The sequence below is a fragment of the Pan troglodytes genome, chromosome 13 (assembly GCF_028858775.2).
Source record: "Pan troglodytes isolate AG18354 chromosome 13, NHGRI_mPanTro3-v2.0_pri, whole genome shotgun sequence".
Classification (NCBI taxonomy): domain Eukaryota; kingdom Metazoa; phylum Chordata; class Mammalia; order Primates; family Hominidae; genus Pan; species Pan troglodytes.
The window spans coordinates 66,897,314-66,922,116 of record NC_072411.2 but is presented as its reverse complement, the minus strand read 5'-3'; the positions used below and the strand labels follow the sequence as shown (position 1 = coordinate 66,922,116).

Genomic DNA, 24,803 nt, shown 5'->3' with positions numbered 1-24,803 from the left:
CTTCACCCCCACAGTTTCTGATTCAGTACTTGGAGTGGGGCCTCAGAATTTCTATTTCTGAAAAGTTCCCAGGTGATGCTGCTGCTGCTGCTGGTTCAGGGACCACGTTTGAAAAAGGTTGGAAGTTGGACATAAGAAACTGCCAGATGGAGCCATCTGTTTAGAGGCTGGGACACAATACAAGCAAGATGTGGGAATACCATGCTAGATCTCAGGGAAGAAAATGAGGCTGGAGATGTAGGAGGGAGAGCAATCGGTACATATTAAATGTGTTATCCTTTGCCTCTTTGAAAAATCATCTAGAGACACAGTGAGAAGAGGAGAAACCACGACAATAATATTAGTGAAGAGCAATGACAAAGGACACGGGAGGAGAATTAACAAGGGAGAAAATAGAGATTACAACCCCAAATCAACACAGTTATGCTGGTTAAGCTGCAGGCCTGGTTCTGAGCCTGCCAGCACTCAGGGAAGGTTACCTGAGTTTCATGGCTGCCATTGTGAGAATGAAGAAAATATATCAGTTTCTCAAAAGAACACCAAGTTTTACAAGGACTAAACTCTCAGCAGAATGGCTTACTTGGAAAATTACATAGGGAACATGAGTAAAACTGGGTTATGAATGATAATGTCATTCAGATAAAGAATTTACATGGTTGTCTTTTGTAAGACACTTTTTCATTCCATTAATGTTTGCTCATTGATAATAAAGATTATCAATACATTTAGCTTTGGCATTTTTATGATAGTATTCATGTATAGTAATATGTAAATGCTCCATTAAAACAAAAACAAACAAAAAACCGGATTTATTCTGTTCTTCATTTCTAACTCTCATTTGATTCTGGTCCTTACCAAATGATATGATTTGGCTGTGTCCCCATTCAAATCTCATCTTGAACTATAGCTTCCATAATTGCCGTGTGTTGTGGGAGGGACCCAGTGGGAGATAATTGAATCACGGGGGTGGTTCCCCCATACTGTTCTCTTGGTAGTGAATAAGACTCACAAGATCTGATGGTTTTATAAGGGGTTTCTGCTTTCACTTGGCTCTCATTCTTCTCTCATCTGCCACCATGTAAGACATGCCTTTCGCCTTCTGCCATGATTGTGAGGCCTCCCCAGCCACATAGAACCATAACGTGAGTCCATTAAACCTCTTTTTCTTTATAAATTCAACAGCATGACAATAGACTAATACGCTAACTCACACACTAACTAATGTGATGGCTGCTTACCTGAGCATACTGCCTTCAGACTCTTCCTGCCAAGATAATTCATGCATCACTTCAAGAATCTTCTTATTAAACAAATGCTTTGATAACTAATGCTTTCTGACCACTTGCTTGCTCAAAAGCTTTCCATGAAACTCTTGTGCTTGTAGAATGATGTACTCACTCTGCAGCCTCTACTCAAAGCTTTCCTCATATGTCCTCAACATGCTATTTTGGCCTTATCACTCATGACTGCAGAAGGAACCATTTATTCTAACATAATTAAAACATTTCTTTACCCTAAAAATGCTCTGTACACCTTTAACTTTTACCCCTGAATTCTTACCATTCTTTCATCTGAAATGTCCAATACCCCCATCAAAATTCTATCAATACTCCTGTCTTCCCCATGTGCCATTCCTGACAATTCTAACTGCAAGTTAGTTCTTCCTCCTCTGGAATTCTTGTAATAATGTTATACGAAGGAACCTTGTCTGGCCAACCAGTCTAAAAATTCCTTGAGAACAAAGAGTGTGTCTTAAAGCCTCTTTTTATTCTTCATAGCCATAGCGTGGCACCTTGGAATGTAGTAAATGTAGTAAACACTTAAGTATTTGATGTGAGATTTATGATATAAAAGAGAAGATGGTTAATTGCACCTCTAGCCATACAAATTATTTTATTGGATATTTTCAGCTATAATGATTGTCATTCAGTAAAGTAGCAATTTAATGTGACGTTGTCATTCATCCAACAAGCTGGCTTAGATAATTAAATTCAGTTATTTGTTTTTCTTTACTATGCATAGACCCTTCAGAGAAGTTACTTGAAATATTCTTAAAACCACTCAAGTACACACCAGTCTGCACATATTTTTTTCACTTTTCCGTCGCTAAACATGTACTTGTATTTTTCTTATATGTAAGCTCCTTGACACCTGAGACAATGTCATAGTTTTATTTTTTGCTAGTGTATGCTCATATATCTTACTCATGTAAGATGCTTGATAAACATTTAATGACTTGAATTTATCTAATTTATATGTATTTAATCCCTTTTAATTTATACCCTAGCAGGAAAACCCATATTAACCCCCTTCATTTAATATTATTTCAAAAGAAACAAACAGTCAAAACTTTAAACCAAAATGCATTTATTCTTTAGGTACAATCATCACCTTGCTTAACTTCAGCAGACAGCTCAGTAATTTGATATAGCACTGAGAAGAAGAGGCAGTTTAGGAACAATTTAAGAAAAACACCTCAAGCTATATCTCAGCTTGCAGTTTAAATTTTCAAAGACTTTGGAAACATATTTCCAAGGAACAGTGACAGCGATATATTTGTCATTTTTTAGATTTTGTTTTGCCAAAGGATAGCAAGGCCAGTCCAGAAAAAGGAATTAGGTTCAGGCTTCTTACAGTCAAGTCCCATCACATAACAACATTGTTCTTTAAATCTTTAGGTGCTGGAAGATAAAACAATAAAGTATCTTCTAAGAAAAAGTAAAAATTATTTTATTTCAGGAAGGCAGTCTTTGAGTGATTCATGACTTTTCTAACAAAATTTAGCCTTCTTGTAAAGTCTTAAGAATTTTCTAAGCTACAGTTTTCAACTACTGTGTCCCTGTGTGAAAGATGTAGAGTGGAAATTGAGTAATATGACCTTGGGTTTTACGTGCTCTATGTCTCAAAGGATTTCAAAATAAATTTAGATTTTTTTTAAGCTATAAGAATAGACAAGGGAAAGGAAATAAGCTTAAACATTTAGAAAAACAGGGCTTAGAAAACCCTAGGGCTTTGTAGGGGCTACTCAATTGTACAAACAAAGTGGGAGATGCTCCATATTCTAGAAGACAGCCTGACCTTTTGAAGTAGACATTTCTTAAAAGAAAATAAGCAATTAAAAAAAAAATGTTAGCTTCAGGTGGAAAGTTTCCTAGGAACAAGCAATTTTATATGTGAAATCTAAATGTCAGCTGTGGACATGCCCGTTCCACAATTCAAAGCCTACTCCATAGTTCCTGCAAATTCTGCTGGCTCTCTTTCTCATATGTCCCTATGCTGCCATAAACCATTGTTCCTTTGTTCCGTATCTATAAAGCTCCATAATATTTTAGATGCAAAACATAATCCTTTCATCGTTTCCATAAAAATCCACTGACATCATGCAGTGTGTAAAAGTTTTGATATTGTTGTTGCATCTCTTGGAGATTTAGAATGGTTGCAAGGAAGGGTCACATCCCAGAGGAAGGCCTTCCACCAGTTCTCAGACTTCCCTGTCTGAGCTCCTCCTCTCCTCCTCTCATTTTTCATCTCCTTTTCCGAATTAACAAGGAGTATTTCCCTCTAACTTCCTCAGGGAGGTCCCAGCACCTCCAGACTTCTAGGAGACCCACTATACTCCCTCAAAAAACAAATAAACAAACAAACAAAAACCTTTACCCCACACCTTATCATTGTTTTAATCCCAACACAAATGCTAATCGCTTTCTAAAAAAAAATCCACGGCTGGGCAAGTTGGCTCACGCCTGTAATCCCAACACTTTGGGAGGCCGAGGCAGGCGGATCACCTGAGGTCAGGAGTTTCAGACCAGCCTGGTCAACATCGTGAAACCTCATCTCTACTAAAAATACAAAAATTAGCCAGGCGTGGTGGTGGGCGCCTATAATCCCAGGTACTCAGGAGGCTGAGGCAGGAGAATCCCTTGAACCCGGGAGGTGGAGGTTTTGGTGAGCTGAGATTGTGCCACTGCACTCCAGCCTGGGCAACAGAGTGAGACTTCATCTCAAAAAATAATAATAATAATAATCACATGGAAGCTATCAATACAAATATGTTTTCCATTCCCTTACACGTATGTACTCTGTCATTTATATTCTGAATTACGTTTCTGGTCACTTTGTTCTCCATGAAAAGAGAAGCCCAGAAAACTTCTGCCTTGCATAAAACTAAAACTTGGGTTAATGGCTTTAAATAGAACCCGTCCCATCCAGATGGGTAACAGGGTTGACAAGCTCCCACTGTGGTTTCCTGACGCAGTAAAGCCACATGGCTTAAAGCTGTGCTCCCACAGATCTATTGAGCTTATCTTTAGCCAGTGTTATTTTTCACCCCAACACTCTACTGTTCTCCAAACAACAGCTGTGTGTCTGCCTACTTCGTTTGCCCTCTGGATAAATCTAGCCTTTTAGAATTAGATTAGAGCAGGCCCAGCTGTAGTGGGTGGATAATCATCTGCTTTATGAGTGAGGGGAATTTGAAAAGCCTACTTGTTTTCTCAAATATCATCTATGGAATGATACTATGGGGTCTGACACATTGTTGACGGCTTTTTAGTATTTAAAGTAGGGATATACATTAACACTAGAGCATAATTAGAGGATCTAGATGAAGAATTAGAAAGTGTAATTCTACGAGAATGAGAATGCTGCCCTCCCAACTTCTCTCTACTTTCCTAAATTCCAGTAGAGTGTAAGATTCTGCCCAAATACCTCCTACTCTAAGAGGTTTCCCCAGCCTTCACCAGGAGACAATAACTTTTCTTCCTCTGTAACCTGTGAGTATATGCCTTAATAGAAGGAGTCAGTCATTATAAATAAGAACTTTCTAACAATTAGAGCTGACCAGTGTTGGCACAAACTACCCTGGGTCTTAATGAACCCTCTGTTCCTGGAACAAATTAAACAAAGGTTTGACAAACAATTGCCCACAGTGTGCTGGATAAGAACTGAACTTGATGATTTTTAAGTTCTCCTCTCATGCTGAGTTTCTAGGTACTGCCTTATATTTTCTGTTAAAATAAAATACAGCTGTTATGGAACACCTTTAATATTTACTTTTGCATGTCTTTTATAGAGAGAGACCATTCATTTCTTTTCCATGTTTAGACCACCTTGGACAAAAGAAGTGTTCAAGAAAATGGATGGATTGGACAATGCCAGATGATTTTTGAAAGGGGCTTAAGAAAGGGAAGGGAGGACAAGCTGGAGACAATATAAAGCAGATATACAGCAGTGCCATGAAGCACCAGATTTCCAGCATTTAGGACCCCAGGAAGCATGGGAGTTCATAGGAGGGACCCTACAACAACTTCATGTTTATTTTACCACTGGGTCTATCCATGTGCTAGAATTTTTGTTGCCACTGCTGAGAAGCATGCAAGACTTGCTATTCTCTTTCTTCTTGTCATAATTCCTGCTTTCTTACTTAAGGAAAGGATCATTTGCAGGAAACATTAAACAAACTGTTTAATAATTGTGGCAAATAGATCCACAAATTCTGTAATTGCTCCATTTGAATGGAGAAGATTTTCTAAATGCAGAACGAACCCTAACCACAGATAAAAACAAATGCATCAAACCCATACTGGGTGCACAAATGTGTGGCATCTACTGGTGATTAAGAGATGGGAGGTGGTTGTACTGCTTTATCCCAAAAAGTATAATCTGTGGACCAAAAGTACTGGCATGATCTGGGGTCTCTTTAAAAATACAGAATCTCAAGTCTTGCCTCAAACCTACTGAACCAGAATCCGCATCTTAATAAGAGCCACAGGTTGCTCATGTGCACAGTCAAGTTTGAGAAGCACTAGCATAAAAGGGACCTTGTCCCTTGGGAGCAGGACCTATCAGAATCAGCTAGGAAACGGTTAAATACGCAGTCACTTCTTGAAGAGCCTATCATGCCCACACTAGGGCTTTTGTTACTGATGAGACTGTGGGGTAACCTTTCAGGAACCTGGGGAAGAAAAAAGGTTCTTGGCTATAACACTGAAGCCTATTTGTATCTGTTCTGCCTGTATTCATGTGGTCCAAAACTTTTTTTTCCAATTTAGCCAGGGAGAGTGGCACGCACCTGTGGTCCCAGCTACTCAGGAGGCTGAAGTGGAAGGATTGCTTGAGCCCAGGAGTTTGAGATCAGCTTGGGTGACATCATGAACCACGCCCCACCCCATCTCTACAAAAAAATATTTAGAAATTAGCCGAGTGTGGTGGCTCATGCCTGTGGGCCTAGCTACTCACGAGGGTGAGGCAGGAGGATTACCTGAGCCTGGGAAACAGCCTGCAGTGAGCTGTGATCACACCACTGCACTCCAGCCTGGACAACAGAGCAAGACCTTATCTCAAAAAGATAAAATAAAACATGTTTTTGCCATCATTGCCTAAAATTGAAACACACCAGCCATATCTTTTATTTAGGTCACACTGGCAAATTCTTTTTAACTATGGTAGAAATAATGCTACAAATGAAGAAATCTTAAAGACAACCTGTTGATTTCTAGTTTGTATTTAAAAAACCTTAATGAATAAGTCAGTTAGAAAGTTTTCAGGATGGGAATATGCTTTGAATTTAGAGTCATATGTGTCATCAAACAAATAGGAGGTGGGCTATGGATGGGGTAATCATTGCAATAAACATGTAAAGCCTGAATATACTACTTACTTTGAATGCAAAAAGAAGATAACTTAATAAATATATGAGAGTCATAAAGATTACTCTAAAATTTATGTTGCTTCTAGATTAAGTGGTTAGCTAAATATAAAATATTCAGTATTATAAGACATAGTCTCCAAGTTGACTGAAAAGCCACTTAAAATACATTTTGACTTTAATAATAATGAACATGCAATTATTTTGGTGACATTAATAGCTTAATGAAAGAAATATCTATAAGCAAGCAATAACTGCATCATATAATTTAATTTAAATTTAGTGAGGGTCTGGCATTCAGGGAAAAGGGAATATTCCTCATTCTGACCTCGAGAACTCTTGATAATAAGGGGAATCACAAAAAAAAATTTCCTTAAAAAGGAGAAAAATCCTGCCTTTTGCAAACATGGATAAACCTGGAGGACATTAAGCTAAGTGAAATGAGCCAGACACAGAAAGACAAATACTGCATGATCTCAGTTATATGTAGAATCCAAAAACTCATAAAGTCAAGAGTAGAATGGTGGTTGCCAGGGGCTGGGAGGGGTGTGTTGGCAGAAATGTCGGTCAAAGGGTAAAAAGTTTAGTTATGCAGGATAAATAAGTTTTAGAGATCTAATGTATACCATACTGGCTATAGTTAATAGTACCAGATTGTATACTAGAAAATGGTAATTATTTCACAGTGTATACAGACATGAAAACGTCTTGCTGTACATCTTAAATATATAACATTTTTATTTGTCAATTGTGCTTGAATAGAGCTGGGGAAAAAGGAAGTAAGCCAGAAGAAGTCATATCTAGATGAAAGCCAGTTGGTTTCCTAAGTCCCGTTTGTGACAGGGCATGAGATCCAAAGTTCCAAGGTTGAATCTGAATTTCATCACTGTTTATGTAAGCAAATGATATGACCTTTTTGATCTTCCTTTTCCTCATCTTTAAAGTGAAGAAATTATCATATGTTAGGTTTCCGTGAGAGTTTTTCTTACGTTTATTGATCATTTGAATTACTTTTATACACTGTATTTTACTTATTTTCTCCCACTGGTTCTTGGTTTTTTCCTTGCTGAATTAATAGTATTATGCTATTATGAATAACGTAAATAGTAATTAAAATAAATTTTGTATTTATCTTTTAATTTTATTTTTTACTTAATGAAGTTTTTCATTTTACATGGCCAAATTTTTTTATCTGAGTTTTTAATAATTTTTATAAAAGTCATTTTTCAACTCAAGAATAGATATTTTACACTTATTGTCTCCTATTTTTGAATTAATTACAGTTTATGTTTTGTCTTATTTTATTAAAAATTGCAAAATGCACATTATAAGTAAAACATAATAACATAACATAAATATTAAAAAGTTAACACACTGTTCATATTTTGGTTTATTACCCTCCAGTCATTTTTCTATGCATATTGTCACTAGATTGAGGTAATACTATATAGAGACTTTTGGGTCCATGTTCTGAATATCATATTATGAGCATTTCCTCTGCCATTAAAATTCTTCACGGCAGACCTGATTTTTAATGCTGCATAACATTCCACTTTTCCTATGATCCATAATCATTTTCCTATTGTTCTGTTTTTAGGGTGTTTCTCATTTGTGTTATAAATAAACTTAATGAACATTCTTTCATGTGAATGTTTTTACCATATTTCATGTTATTCTTAATATAATTTTTTAAAAATAGAATTACTGAATTAAAGAATATAAAAATGTAAGGCTCTTACTTTTTTGTGCTGTAAACTCAAAATCGAGGTAAACTATACTAATTTAAAATTTCACAAATAGACATGAAAGTCCATTTGCTGCACATCAACAGTGAATATTACCATCCAAAAATATTAACTATCAGGCAAGATCTGTTCTAAATGGATTTAAAGCATAACGTTTTGACTCTGTATTCCTAGAGACATACTTTAAGGGGAAAAAGAACCTTCTTTAAAACAAACACCATTTTCTGTAACCTTATTGATGGTACCTGTGGTGTTGTAGGCATTGTATTCCATGGCCGCTATGTGAGCATATGGTTTCAAGGCAAAGGAGTAATTATAATGATGTCCTTAAAAATCAAGATTTTGGACATGGCATAAAGGAGATACAGATATAACATCAATAAATGTTGTAGGCTGTGCGAGATGGCCCATGCCTGTAATTGCAACACTTCAGGAGGCTGAGGCAGGCAGATCACTTGAGCCCAGGAGTTCAAGACCATCCTGGGCACCATGGCGAAAACCCATCTCTACAAAAAATACAAAAATTAGCCAGGTGTAGTGGCATGCACCTCCAGTGCCAGCTATTCAGGAGGCTGAGGTGGGAGGATCCTTTGAGCCCAGGAGGTTGAGGCTGCAGTGAGCAGTGATTACACTACTTCACTCAAGTCTGAGTGATGGGGCAAGACCCTCTTCTCAAAAATAAATAAATAAATAAAATACATACCTAACATTTGATAAAATTCCTGTCATCTTAAAATTGAACAGTATATATGTGTATGAATTCAAAAAATGTTTTATCTCCAAAATTTAAAAACATATTTCCTTGTTCTATAAACTGCAATGGCTGAGAAACAATGACCAACGCATAATACAATGAACACAGCAATGCCAATATTGTGGTCTCCAAATGCCTTTCCCACTGGAAAGAACCAGGGCTCTTTGGAGAAGTGGTTCCTTGTAGGAGTGGGACAGAAAAGTTACAAGATAAAAATGGAGCATCATTTGATGACAGAAAACAGGCAGAAGTATCAAAATAACTTGCAAGTCATCTTGGAGTGGTCTGTTTCCATTAGTCAAAGATGAGACAATATGAGCATCAAGCAGAATAGTAACACCAGTGGTTTAAAATATGTTTTGTATATGTTTTTAAAACAAAACAAAACAAAAAAACTCATTCATTATCCTTAGAGAATTCCAGGGAGCCAATGCATTATCTGAAAACTGGTGGCCGGGCACGGTGGCTCACACCTGTAATCCCAGCACTTTGGGAGGCTGAGGTGGGTGGATCACCTAAGGTCAGGAGTTGAAGATCAGCCTGGCCAACATGGTGAAACCCCGTCTCAACTAAAAATACAAAAAAAAAAAAAAAAAAAATTAGCTGGGCAGGCGCCTGTAATCCCAGCTACTTCGGGAGGCTGAGGCAGGAGAATTACTTGAACCCATGAGGTGGAGGTTGCAGTGAGCCAAGTTTGCACCACTGCACTCCAGCCTGGGCGACAAGAGCAAAACTCTGTCTCAAAAAAAAAAAAAAAAAAGAAAGAAAAAAGAAAACTGATAAAAAGGGGAAAATCAATTATTTTTGTAGACTTTCTTCTAAAAGTTCTACTGCTGGGTAACCGAAGAATTCATGGGAGAAATTTCTCTTTATTAATATATTCTGGATAATAAATGTAAAGAGAATGATAGAATTAAAATATCATCATTGTATGACCCTCTAATGAAATATAAATCTAAGCGACTATCACCAACAGCTCCTAACATCAGAAAAAGAAAAAACTTGATAGCGTTTGTCACCAAAGGAAGATTGTGACTCCACCTATGTAGTAATCTAAAAAGAAAAAATCAAACTTGAATTATCAACCCTCTAAATCTAACTTCCAATATGTAAGAGATAAAGTAGAAGGGAAACTATAGATTAAAAGAGACTCAAAAGGCATGTTGACCAATTACAATGTATGAATCTTCTTTAGATCCTGATTACAACAAAGAAGTTGAGTGACAGAGCGAAACAATGGGAAAATGTAAATACTGATTGAATCTTTGAAGATATTAAATAATTATTTGTATTTTTATATGTGAAAATTATATTGTGGTTATGTTTTGTGAAGGATCCCATCTTTTATGCACACTGAAATATTTATAGGTGAAATTATACCTGAGATTTGCTTCAAAATAATCTAGCAAGTAACAAGGGAAGCAGATGAGGGTATAAATGAAACAAGATTGTCCATAAGGTGATAATTGTTGAAACGTGGGAACAGGGACACAGCATATTATTATTAAACTGTTCTCTTTCTTTTTGTATATGTTTAAAGTTTTCCATAATATATATTTTTTAAAGAATGAAACATTTTTGGAGTATCTTTTATGAGGGAGGAAGAGGGATTGAGTCTAATTACAACTTTCCAGGGAAGAAATTGCATAGTCTGCCCCTTTTTGGAACATTAAAGAAAAATGTGTGAATTCATAATCTTCTGGTCATTATGCAAGAAATGTTCTCCTTGAACCAGCATCTGTGCCAACTTCATAAAGAATAGTATCATTAAGAGGATGGCATAGCTCTTGCAACCCAAGTGATACTTATTTTCTTGGGTACAAAAATGAAACAGAATACCAAGAACTCTTAAAACTCAACAATAAGAAAACAACCTGATTTTAAAATGGGCCAAACACCATAACAGACACCTCACCAACAAAGGTATACTGATAGCAAGTAAACATATGAGAAGATGATCTATATCATACGTAATCAGAAAAATGCAAATTAAAACAACATTGAGATACCATGATACGCCTATTATAATGCCCAAATCTGGAACACTGATAACATCAATTGCTGGTGAGGATGTGGAGCAATAGAAACGCTCATTAGTTGCTGCTGGGAATCCAAAATGGTACAGCCATTTTGGAAAACTGTGGTGGTTTCTTATAAAACTAAATATACCCTTACCTTATGACTCAGCAATTGTGATCCTTAGTATATATTTACCCAAAGGAATTGAAAACTATGTCCATACAGAAACCTGCACACAGGTGTTTGTAGTAGCTTTATTCACAATTGCCAAAGCTTGGAAGCAACCAAGATGTCCATAATAGGTGCAAGGATTAATAAACTGTGGTTCATCCAGACAATGGAATATTATTCAGGGCTAAAAGAAATGAGCTATCAAGCCATGAAAAGACATGGAGGAAACGTAATTGCAAATTATTAAGTGAAAGAAGACAATCTAAAAAGCTTATATACTGTATGATTTCAAGACTATGCCATCTGGAAAAGGCAAAACTATGGAGATAATAAAAAGAGCAGTGGTTGCCTAGGGTTATTGGGAAGGGAGTGATAAGTAGGTGAAGCTCAGAGGACTCTTGAGGCAGTGCAACTACTCTGTATGAAACTATAATGATGAATATATGTTTTTTTACACTTGTTGAAACCCATAGACTGTACAAAAGTAAGTGTGAGCCCTAATGTAAACTATGATCTGTGAGTAGTTATGATGTGTCGGTGTGAGTTTATCATTTATAACAAATGTACCACTCTGACGGGTAATGTTGAAAACTGGGAAGACTGCACATATGTGGGGTCAGGAATTATGTGAGAAATCTCTGTGCCTTTCTCCTAAGTTTGCCATGACCCCAAAACTGCTCTAAAAAGATGAAATGGAAGTAAAAATACCATCATTGAGGGTTTTCCTTTATTTGCTTTCTGTTATTTCTTAATATTAAAAATAGATTATTCTAGAATTTAGAAAAAGAAAGCTTATCATGTAACTCTGTTGAAGACTTATAATTATTACCTGCTGTGAATTAAAAAAAAAAAAAAGTTTGCCAGCATGAAAATGTGACTGAAAGACATACAATGTCCTAATGGGGCACCCAAGTGCAAGGTGTGAATAGAAGTCTCTCCTTCATGGGTTCCTTCTGATACTGTGGACAAGTTTCTGTGTAGTCACAATGGCAAGAGAGCTCCCTCCAACACCACACAGGGCGAATCACTATCTTTTTCTTTTTTCGCTTTTCTTCTCAGCAGCACCCAGTCCTGGCGCTGTTCGCAACATAATATCCTCGGGATGCATTGACATACACGACTCATTTAGGATCACGGAATCATAGGTTGAAAGATTCTAAGGTTCTGAATCTCTCACAGTGAGAGATTTCAGCATACAAATTATATAGTGTTGAGGTAATTTGCAAGTACACAGTCTCACATTCTTCAATAAACTTGGCACAGGTTTAAAGTCTTAAACCATCTGTTCTTGGATGGCTTCACTTTTATTTCCCTTGGAGGCAGCTGGACTCTCCTTTGGCCTTGACCCAGGGGTTGATGTTCTTTCTTGCTCGGCCTACCATCATCACAGGCCTCCTCTGAGTTTTACTTCCACAGATCTCCTAGGCCCTTAGAGAGCCAGGGTCCTTTCCAAACTGGGGTGCAAGTCAAGTTCACTGAGCTCAAATGGAAACTGTTCTAGTAGTTCCAAATGTGAGCTGAGAGTTTTCTGACCAACCTTCGTCTGGAGCCTGGGCAACTAACAACACAGTTTACCTGAGCTAAGCATCCTTCCATGATGAATGTGTTCTGGGTTTCTCTTATTTTTTTTTTCCTTTCCTTCCTTGTACTTCAAAATTTTACAGAACTTGTAGTCTCGTCTTCTTTATACTTCTGATCACATACACCTGAGGATTCCCCACCAGCAGCTCACATTCCAATTTTGAATCACAGTTTCTTTGAAAATGCCCAACCTCTAAATGCACCATTAGACTTGTAAACTCGGCCTCCATGTTGAACCTTACCATAGACCTTTTGGCTCAGTAAAACATGGAGAATCATATTTCTAAACTTAAATGCAGATTTGTGACAGTTGTGTGGGCATATTCCTGGTACCCACCCTGATCTCCTGGGGTCCCCTCTTCAGAGGATTGGCCTTGAGCTGCCTTCTGAGTGCTGACCTTCTGCACTTGTACTCTTTACAGAGAAGCAGAAGTGCCTGAGACACTACATTCCTGGGGAAACCCACAGCCAAGTACTGACTTGTGTGGGAGTTTAACAGCCCAGTCTTTGCCTCAAAGAGGGACAAATCTGAGAGATAATATATATTCCCTGTGGAATCACTGTGAGGCTGAGAATCTACCTGAAATGTCTCCCATTTGTCTTCTTTTGCCTTCTCAGTCCTACTTCTTCACCCAAGAGTACATCCTGAATAAATCACAAATATTAACACATGAATTCTTATCTCAGGGCCAGCTTCTCAGTAACTCAACCTAAGAGTCCATGCCGTCAAAATACCAACATGTAATTACAGTCAATGCCTGGATTCTGCAAAACTGATCATTCTAGATTTACCGAACTTTAGGAGAGAAAGTTTGTACCTCCAATTCTAGACAAAAGAAATATATAGAGATAAAATTATCCCACTGTAATTTTTTATATTGTATTTTCTTTGATGATAGCTTTTTAAAAAAACTTGCAATTTTCACATTTTTAAAGAATCAAAGTTGACTTTTTTTAGTATAAATTTCAAGAAAAAGGAAGGATTTAACTTTTCCATATAATTAGTAGCCTGAATGCAGTCTCTTAGTCTCTTGGTCACTGCTTACAATATATAGCACAGTTCCAATGACAGCCTTTAGTCTAGAAGCTGCTTTACACACTGTTGAGTACATTTGATTTTATTTTCAGACACCTCATGCTTCAAATGTGAGCTACTCTTAACCCATCGGAAAGAACATGGAGATTTATAGCTAATTTAAGAAATAGAGGACTCCTACTGAGAAAAGAGTTATGTTCTCAGATCAACACTAGATATAAAATGAGGTTATTAGGCAGGCGTAGTGGCATGTGCTGTAGTCTCAGCTACTTGGGAGACTGAGGCAGAAGGGTTGCTTGAGCTCAAGAGTTCAAGGCTGTGGTGAGCTATGATTGCCCCACACCACTCCAGCCTAGGCATCAGGGTGAGACCCTGTCTCAAAAAATAAAAATAAGCTTAGTGTTGAGGTAGGAATTTCAGTCATTTGTCAGAAGAATGTTCCCCATTATCCTTCTTTTAATTTTTTTCAAATAAATATCTGACATTTCAATACCAATATTCAAAAGCATTAAAACATCTGAAATAGCAAAATGTCACCAAACCTTAGCTTCTGCTCACTTTTCATTTTGTAATCATTGTCATAATACATTTTTTGATTAGCTGTTCTGTATTGCAATAGCAAAACCATGAAAGAGTCATAATTTTCAGTAACATAAATTAGGCATCATATATGCTTTATAGAAAAAAAAGGATGACTTAACATTAGACAGGTTACCATGGCAAGACTCTAGATAGTCTGTCTCAGGGGGTCTGAACAATAAAATAACTGTCAGTATGTAGTGTACCCATATAGATTCAGGCTCAACTGTGACATTCCTTAAAGATCTTTCCAGTTGCATGAGCTTGTGATTATTCATGGAAGAAAGTTATTTGTAGCATCTACAAAATTTGACCTCTGCAACTTTAACTTTATGGAAAAAGTTAGACAAACTTATTTTCCGGGCAATGATTTAAAAAGGACAAATATTTATGAGGTACTAGATTGTAATGTCTTAAAATGCAAGGTGCAATAAAACACATGAGTTTTTTCTTCACTTAAGAGGTATTTTTAATTGCTTCAGATAAAAAATACATAGTTAAATACACATGGACATTATTGAGATATTTGAAGGGATAGTTAACATTTTATAGCACATATAATTAATGATGTCTTTCATGAAGCCAATGCAAGAAGTCAGTGTGAATGACCTTTGAAATGAAAAAAGACAGGCTGAAATGTCTTCAATAATTATTTTGGCGGCATAAAATCTGAAGCAATAAAAGAGGCTCCAAAGTTCTTTTACAGCACCCATAGGACTCAATATACTTTGTATTCAATGACGTCTTGGGCAAAATTATGACAAATTCTTTGTATTAAAATATGAAAACTTATAACATTGTGGTCCTCATGCATAGCCCACCTTTGCCACCTTCATGAAGGAATTACAAATCAAACACTTTTTCTTGGGTTATTTTGGTAATTTTGACTGGGTATACCTAGTCTATGAGAAAAATATAAAGTTTTTTCCTAAGATATTTTAATATGCTTTTTATTCAGCAGTTGATAAATACTCCTTATATTTTTATACCAATTAATCTTTCTTTTGTATTTCTTAGAAATATGAATGAATGCAGCTAGATGGGCCAGAGACAGTGCCGGGCTTTTCACTGTCCATTATTTCTCTCTCTTTTTTTTTTTTTTTTGGAGACGGAGTCTTGCTCTGTCGCCCAGGCTTGAGTGCAGTGGCACAATCTTGGCTCACTGCAAGCTCTGCCTCCCAGGTTCATGCCATTCTCCTGCCTCAGCCTCCCAAGTAGCTGGGACCACAGGCGCCCGCCACCACGCCCGGCTAATTTTTTGTAGTTTTAGTAGAGACGGGGTTTCACCGTGTTAGCCAGGATGGTCTTGATCTCCTGACCTTGTGATCCGCCCGCCTCAGCCTCCCAAAGTGGTGGGATTACAGGCATGAGCCACCGCGCCTGGCCTTGTCCATTATTTCTTAATCACACATACGAAACACCTAAGATATTCTTGCTAGTTAAGAGTAGCAGTTTGGTTGAAATCCTAGCATGATTCATTGCCACAGGGATAATATGTAAAGCACCTAAGGGACGGAAACTTTCTCCCAGCATGTTGAGGCTTTCTAGCTTTTGCTATTTGTTCAAATATAAGCAAGTTAGTTGTGAAATTTAGCTCATCTGTGTCACTGGCCAGTTTCCTTTGCCCTATATCCTCTCTATCACTTAGAGATTCACCCCAGCTGGCTCTTCCAACTCTAGTCCTAGGACTGCCCTTTGTTGTTCTGGCTGCCCAGCAAACTTTTCCACAAAAGGCCAAAACAAATAGCACCATTGATAAACATTACAAAACAGCTATTACTCTGCCAGCAGACTTGCAAACCCTCAGGGGGTCTCCAGGGGTGAACTGAGTCTAACATAAGCCTGGAGCTCTCTGCTGCCAAAGGGCCAATGCTCTTCTCATAAACAAAAGGTGTACTGTAATTTCAGGATGACTTTTCTGACTCAGTTATAGATCTTGCCCAAGGCCTAAGTATAAGAGAGGTAAAGACAATGTCCCTCCAAGAGGAGATGGGGGGTAAATAAATGACTGCCAGCCTCATCAGGGTATCAATAGCACTCCAAACACACCTGGCTACACCTGTCCAGTAAAAACCCACTGTACAGTACTTTTAAGTAATATATACTTTACTAACTAAAAATGGGAAAACATCAGAGGACTCAGAAAAAAAGCTGTGTTTTCAAAAACCTATTCTGGCTGCTCTGAGGAACATTGGCTGAAGAGGATGAGAATGGGAATGAGGGGACGAGTCCAGAGGCTGTTGGTACAGGGAAAACAAGATGGTGGCTTGGTTTAGAGTGCTGGCATATAGATTATGCCTAGAAGAAACAATGTTTCATATTAGAAAAGTTATATGAAGACCTTCTTTGTGGCAAAAATGACATTGCAGAGCTGGTTACTAAGGCTACTTCTAGTATCCCCAGATACAACTATGTCATCTGTATGCCTATTAGCTAAACTCTCTGTGCCTCAATTTTCTCTTCCATAGAATGGGCAGACAGTAATGCATGAGGTTGTTTTGAGAATTAAAAGCATTAATACATGGAAAGCTCTTAGAAAAGAGTTTTCTCTTTCATAATAAAAATTATGAAAAAAATACCAGCTGTTATTATTAACTTTCCATTCTCTATGTTATAAAGTGACAGATGAGATGGCACAAATCATCCTTTCATGATTTACATTAAATCATTATGGTATAATGTAAAAAGAAGGCTAATAAGAAGACATCATTATATTACCCCATTGGTAAATATTATATATGATGAGCCAGTCCTTCTGCTTACTCTGGTCTTATAGCACCATGAATGCCTCTTTCAACATAACTCCATTTAACTCACGGCTGATTTCTGCCCACACAGTCATAATACAGAAAGAGTCTTTAAAGGACACAGACAAGATTTTGTTATACCAACAGCTTTTATTTCCTTTCAGGGAGAAGTTAGGGCATTCCTTCCCCTCTCTCCTTGGAATCTCCAAGGAATCTCTGATGGTGCCCATGTCTCCCCTTCATGGTTTCCACTCCTGCTAGGCGGCACGCCTCCACACAACCTCTTGTCCCCAGCAATCACTGGGCCACCCTCATCATGGTTCTGGTTCTCACTTCAGTCTAGTTTGTGGTTTCTGGTAACCACACATTCATCTGATGTCCTTCCAGTCCAGGAGAAATTAGAGCTCCCTGAAGTATAATCTCTGGGCTGCTTCACCCACATTGAATTTCTGAGTTCCTGATGTACGTCCGGGTTGCTCTGTTTCACTTCTCTGTTTTTCATCATCTGAGTGATCAATTCTCCATATTTAATTCCTTCTCTTTGAAAGGTTGAGGGTGATTTCCATTTTCCTGGCTAGACATTAAATGCTATTTGGAGAGTTATATTTGTACTGCTGATAATATTTGTAGAGTTGATCAAGTGAAACACGTCAGCAAAGATCAGAGCCCACCATTTACAACATTACATAAACATCTAGAAGCAGGAAATCTATTTTGAGTACTTTATCTACCATGAACTTTCAAAATAATTTTAAATAATGTTTAAACTTTGGTTATAAAGATAATAGCTGCTTATATTTTTTTAAAAATAAGGAAGTTTGAAAAAATAAGACTTTAATTACCATTAATGTAACTCTTCTATATTGTTCTTGTGCACATCACAGTAGTGTTGGGACATGGGGGGAAGATACAGTATTTACATTTAAACTAACTAAATTTCGCCCTATTAAACGAGCCATTTAGGGTCACAGGGACACCAATTTAACACTGAATCAAGATCACAGAACTTGAGAGAGGTAGGAAGGAGGCAATGGGGATTCATTAATCAAGACTCATTTGACCCCTCTTCTATTAACAATGGCAGGGACAGTTACTAAAGAGGAAGACACAAGCTTTGTAATCTGGGAGCTTTCTGCTAGCATGGAACAAGAAAAGACAGAGGCAGAGAGCAAAAGAGAGAAGATGAACCCCAGGGGCAGAATGGATGTACTCCTCTGAAATACACTGAGGCATCCAACTCCATTATTCCACTCTAATTCCTAAATAATTTCTCCTCAAAGACACATCTCTTGAGCTATTTCTTCTTATCCAGGAGCACAGAGCACTGATTGTCCTCTGCCTATGACAAAACCAGGATGCTGCTCATGTGACTAATTAAATCTTACAAAATTAATTATACTCTTCATGGTAATTGAAAAGACCTCAAAAAAATTTAAACCAAATGTTACAGGATCATCCAGTTTGAAATAACTTGCCTCAAAAGATATAAAACATTCTGGAATTAGAAAAAATTTAAAGTTTATCACATCTATCATTTAGCCAGCCAAAAAGCTCTATATGCCAACTAACAATAACTATGAATTAGTCTATAAGAATCATCGTTAAAATGCATTTCTCAATTTCTTTTCACTACTTGCTTTCTTGTTAGTCCGTATCTATTTTATCACCTCCAGATTCCAGGAAAGAATCAGATGACAGCCTTGTCCTCAAACGAAAGAACTATCCTGAGTTGTACAAAGACTACAGACAGCCTTGACTTCTGTACTGATAGCCAAACAAAAGTGAAGCAAACTCACTGCCCTGTTGGTGAGGACAAGTTGGCAGCTCTCTCTTAATGAGTGAAATCCAAGGCCAAATCATTCTGTAGTTTCTAGTTGTATCAGCCTAACTCCCATGGAGCACATTTGGAGAGTTTCATTTTTTAAAAAAAATTTAAATTAACAATATATTTTACAAATGTCTACTGTAGGTTGTTCAAAATCAGAATATATTACAAAAGTCTATCTCAGTTGGAAGTTAATAATAAGGCTGGGTGTGGTGGCTCACGTCTGTAATCCCAGCACTTTGGAAGGCCGAGGTGGGCGGATCACCTGAGGTCAGGAGTTCAAGACCAGCCTGGCCAACATGATGAAACCTTGTTTTTACAAAAATACAAAAATTAGCTAGGCATGATGGCGGGTGCCTGTAATCCCAGCTACTCGGGAGGCTGAGGCGGGAGAATCGTTTGAACCCGGGGACGGAGGTTGCAGTGAGCTGAGATGGTGCCATTGCATTCCAGCCTGGGTGACAGAGCAAGACTCCATTTCAAAAAAAATAAAATAAAATAAAATAATAAAACATCAAAAAGTGTTACAAAATTATAAACAAATTGACAAATACAAAGTTGAGAAAATATATACAGGTGTATGGTATAGAGTGTTAGAAATGTGTAAAATAACCTAGTTTCATTATATTATTATTGTGTCTGAAAAAAATTATTTGACTGGTTTCCATCTTAATTCCTAAACAAGACATATCTCTTGAGCTCTCTTACCCATGAGCACAGAGCAGTTTGCACACTGTGTATGAAGATATTGCATACTGTGTATGAGGATACTAAGATGTTACTCTCATGAGTTTAATTAAATTTTGTCAAAAATCAATTATAGTTAAACCTTGAACAACACGAGTTTGAACCGCATGGGTTCACTTATACATGGATTTTTTCTGCCTCCATAATTCTTAGATAGCAAGACCAAGCCCTCCTCTTCTTCCTCCTCCTGTGGCTCCTCAGTGTGAAGACAATGAGGATGAAGAACTTCTTGATGATCTACTTCATCTTAATGAACAGTAAATATATTTTGTTTTCCTTATTTTCTCAAAAACATTTTCTTTTCTCTACCTTATTTTATTCCAAGAACAGAGTATATAATGCGTATAACATACAAAATATGTGTTAATTGATTGTTATCAGTAGGGCTTCTGATCAACAGTAAGCTGTTAGTAGTTAGGTTCTGGAAGAATTAAAAGTTACACATTGATTTTTGACTACACAGTGGGTCAGCACTCCAAATCCCTGCATTGCTCAAGGGCCAACTGTATACCAAATAATATTCTCTACTGGAAGGGTCTTTCATCTTTTTCATCTCTCCTTTCCTTCTCTTTCTCCTCTTCTCCTCTTTCATCCCATTCTCTTCCTTTTCCACCTCATCTTTCTTCTTCTTATTTCTTTACTTAGCATAAATCTGATCCTTAACACTCACTCAAGTTTCTATTCCACTACTGGAGTAAAGTCTTTTCACTCAAGAAGAATTTCTGGACTGAAGACAGTGCAGCAGCTCTCAGTACCATCAATGTCAGTTTCCTCACATGTGAATTGGTGATAATAATGACTTCCTAGTATAGGGTGAGGATTAGAGATTGTGTATATAGGATGTTCAGTATGGTCTTGACGTGTTAGGAATGCACAATTAAATATAGCTGCTGTTATAATTGGTTGGTTGGTGGACTAGGAATTGAAAGAGTTTAATTTCAATAGGTAAATATTAAATTAACAGAAATTAATAGAAAATTTAGTGTGTTGAGGAAATTTTGCATCATTTAGCAAGACTGCCATCCATAATAAAAAAAAATGGTAAAGCTAGAAAGGTCGGTTGGAATTGAGGGATAAGGTGTGTGTTGACAGTGGGGAAAGAGAGAGCCCCGTCAAGGGGTTTGGATGCCATCCAGCAGAAAATGTGGAACCAGTGAAGGTTTGAATGTAGGGTCAAGTGCAAGCTGTGATTTATTTGGAGGCCGCTCTGGCAGCGGCACATAGGATGCTTGGGAGCTAGAGAGAAACCAAAGCAAGGACAGAAGAAGAGAGGGAGCTAATTTATATCCAAGCAAAACATAATAAAAGGCTGAAGTATGATAGTTGCAACAGAACTGAAAAGAGAGACGATTCAGGAGTCATTTTTGAAGCATTAATTACAAAATTCGGCATCCAATAGAATGTAGGTCAGGAAAAAATGATGCCAAGGTAGTGAGCTAAACTTTGAGTTTAATGGCAGCATTTCCCAGGGTGGAGTGTGGACAACAGGCAAAAGAGAAAGAAGACTCATAAAAAATGCGAAAGGAAAGAATGGAGAGGGAAGTTGACAAGAGGGGACAGTTGGAAAAATACTGGGAATGGAAACGATGATTAATATAAAATAAAACGGTTATATTCTATGGGGTTGTTTAACCCATAAAAGGAATTTTCTCTGGTAAATTAACGAATCTGTAAAACGTAGATGACTAATTCAGGGTGTGTACTAATTTGGCTATGTGGGAGGCACTGCCAATGTACACTTCAGGGCATTTATTTGCTCTTGCAATTACATTAGCATAGAAATAGTCAGAAAATATGCAAAAAGGTTTCTGAAGGAAATTCCCACTCCTTAGTTTTTCTGCTCTGATTAGGATACAAAATTATCCATCCGGAAATATTTGGGCACAGTTCACCCTTCCTCGAGGCAGAAGGATGAGTTACCTCTTGGTGCCTCTTGCAATGCTCAGATCGTGTGACCAAGGGCTCTGGGCTCAGTTTCAGCAGTTAACGGTCACAGTGGAAACCCAACACTAAAGCAGGATGGAGAATCACTGCTAGAATCAAGGTACTTTGTCACTTTGAGAACAGAGTAAGGAACATAAGCAGTCTATTGACAAAGTTGTTTGCTTGTCATTTGCAGCACCAGACATTTAAAACTGGGCAGGAAACACCTTTGAAAAATGACAATCCCAAAAGTCTAGAATTAATAGAGTGCTTTCATCTGCATTTCTGGGATTTTTGGTCATTTGGATTTTGGCACCAAATTATCTAAATGCATTCTCAGGTTGACAAAGAGGAACAATTAAATTCTAGAATTTTCTTTCCTTTTTTTTTTGAGACGGAGTCTCGCACTGTCACCCAGACTGGTGTGCAGTGGTGATCTTGGCTCGCTACAACTTTCGCCTCTCAGGTTCAAGCAATTCTCCTGCCTCAGCCTCCCGAGTAGCTGGGATTACAGGTGCCTGCCACCATGCCTGGCTAATTTTTTGTATTTTAGTACAGGGTTTAATTATGTTGGCTAGGCTGGTCTCGAACTCCTGACCTCATGATCTGCCCGCCTCGGCCTCTCAAAGTGCTGGGATTACAGGCGTGAGCCACTGCATCCGGCCTAGAATCTTATTTTCAAATAATTATTCTTAAAACGCCTTTAGGGAAAGCTTTTATACAAATACAATTTTTTTCAGTAATTTATCAGTATTATTTCAAGTAAAATATTTCAGTAAAATGTCCACTCATTTTAAGCCTCAGAAACCTCTTTTTAAAATGTTATGTTTTCTTTCAGTACTTTGGTTTACCTTACACATAATCATTTCTCCCCTAAATGAAGTCACAAGGATTTATTATAGCAATTAATTTTGTACTTGTTCTGCCTAAGGCACTCAATTAGCATTGATGTAAAAAGACACAATTTTATTATGCTAGATTATCTCACATATAATATATGATTAGGACTAAATAGTGTCAGAAGTCAAAGTGGCTATAAATAAATTCATATTAGAGGGCTGAATGAATGAACATCATGTTTTTCTCATCTTTCGGAATTTTATTACCTGTGAGGTTGCAAGATCCCATGAACGTATGACACCTTAGAAGCAGTAAAAGTGCTAAGTGGGGCATATAAGGATATTCATAAATAGCCTTATAATAGCAAAGGCCTCTTAGTGGTGCATCCTCACGTTGGCAGCTATCTGAAATAACACTAACCAGTTCTCTTTCCTCCTTCAGCTTCATGGAAGTACTCTGCTAAGTCCTTGACTCTCACTCTGAGATTTCCAACAGCTGAAGTAATAATGTCTTAAATGTATATAATGTATATAGGACTCTCCTTGTAGAGTTCATTGGCATAAGTACCAATAAAAGTAATAGTATATATCTGTTATAGTATATCCATAGTCTATAACCACATTCCCATAACCACATATTTTATAGACTTTAAAGGTAGGGGTTAAGTCAAGGTCATGCAGTTAGAAATTAATTTTTTAACACTAAGTCTAGTGTTCCATTTATTACCTTATTTTTATTAACTTAGAAGTCACACTCAGCATGTATTATAATGTTAAAGTTTGCAAAACACAGGTTAGTGTCTGAATCAAGATACCATGCCTTCCAAGCAGCTTGCTTAATAAACCTATTTGCTCAGAACCTAATGCCAACTTAAAAGAATTCAAAGAACTTGGATTAGGTTGCTTTTAATAGTTCCCATTATGACCTACTAAATTAAATTACAAATTGAAATGCAGCTGAAATAACTCTGTAACTAGGGTTTTCTTTTTCTTTTTCTTTCTTTCTTTTTTTTTTTTTTTTTTGTGACAGAGTCTCTCTGTCGCCCAGGCTGGAGTGCAGTGGCACAGTCTTGGCTCACTGCAACCTCTGCCTCCTGGATTCAAGCGATTTTCCTGCCTCAGCCTCCCGGGTAGCTGGGACTACAGACGCCTGCCACCATGCCCAGATAATTTTTGTATTTTTAGTAGAGACAGGGTTTCACCATATTGGTCAGGCTAGTTTCGAACTGCTGACCTCAAGTGGTCCACCCACCTCTGCCTCCCAAAGTGCTGGGATTACAGGCACGAGCCACGGTGCCCAGCCAACTAGTGTTTTTACGGCTGATGAAAAGCCTTCAGCTTAGCACAGAGGCTCATGTCTATAATCCCAGTGTTTGAGAGGTTGAGGCAGAAGGATTGTTTGTGTCCAGGAGTTCAAGACCAGCCTGGGCAACATAGCGAGACCCCTGTCTCTACAAAATAAAATAAAATAAAATAATTAGCCAGACATGGTGGGGTGTGCCTATAGTGCCAGCTACTTGGGAGGATAAGACAGGAGATTCGCTTAAGGTTGAGGCTGCTGTCTCGAAAAAAAAAAAAAAAAAAAGCTTTCAATGTCTAACACCCATCTCTGGAACATTTATTTTCAAAAGTGAGTTCCATTTGCCAAGTTCTAATGAGATATTTTTAAGGCTAAAACTTTGTGTTTGGGTTTTTCTTTTATTCTTTTGAGTCAGAGTCTCACTCTATGGCCCAGGCTGGAGTGCAGTGGCGCAATCTCAGCTCACTGCAACCTCTGCCACCCAGGTTCAAGCGATTATCCTGCCTCAGCCTCCCCAGTAGCTGGGATTACAGGTGCCTGCCACCATGCCTGGCTAATTTTTGTATTTTTAATAGAAATGGAGTTTCACCATCTTGGCCAGGCTGGTCTTGAACTCTTGACCTCGTGATCTACCCGCCTCTGCCTCCCAAAGTGCTGGGATTACAGGCGTGAGCCACCATGCCTGGCCTGGTTTTTTCTTTAAAAAAATCACAGCACCAAGATCAGAGAAGTGTGGGATATGGATGGGATTCCAATTAGTGCTATTCCAATTAGCGTCTATTCCAATTAGTGCTATTGATCTTTGCCTACATGCCAGAGTCTGTGCTAGGCCCCTTCATGAACAATTATAACATTTAATTCTCCCCTGAACATGGTGGGATAGGCATGGAA

At 37.7% G+C, this 24,803-nt stretch overlaps 1 protein-coding gene and 1 long non-coding RNA gene across 7 annotated transcripts in view; one reads left to right on the top strand and one right to left on the bottom strand.

Moving 5' to 3' along the window:
- SLC38A11 (solute carrier family 38 member 11) overlaps nucleotides 1-800 on the top strand; it is a 61,334-nt gene extending 60,534 nt beyond the window's left edge. The window contains exon 13 of one of the 2 annotated variants that reach the window (XR_008546630.2): nucleotides 304-800. The gene's annotated coding sequence lies outside the window, so the exon portion shown is untranslated. Of the gene's footprint in view, nucleotides 1-65 lie in introns of both variants that reach the window. The other variant, XR_008546629.2, reaches the window with a different exon arrangement.
- LOC104005243 (uncharacterized) overlaps nucleotides 1-24,803 on the bottom strand; it is a 287,414-nt gene that overhangs the window by 232,794 nt on the left and 29,817 nt on the right. The window lies entirely within an intron of this gene.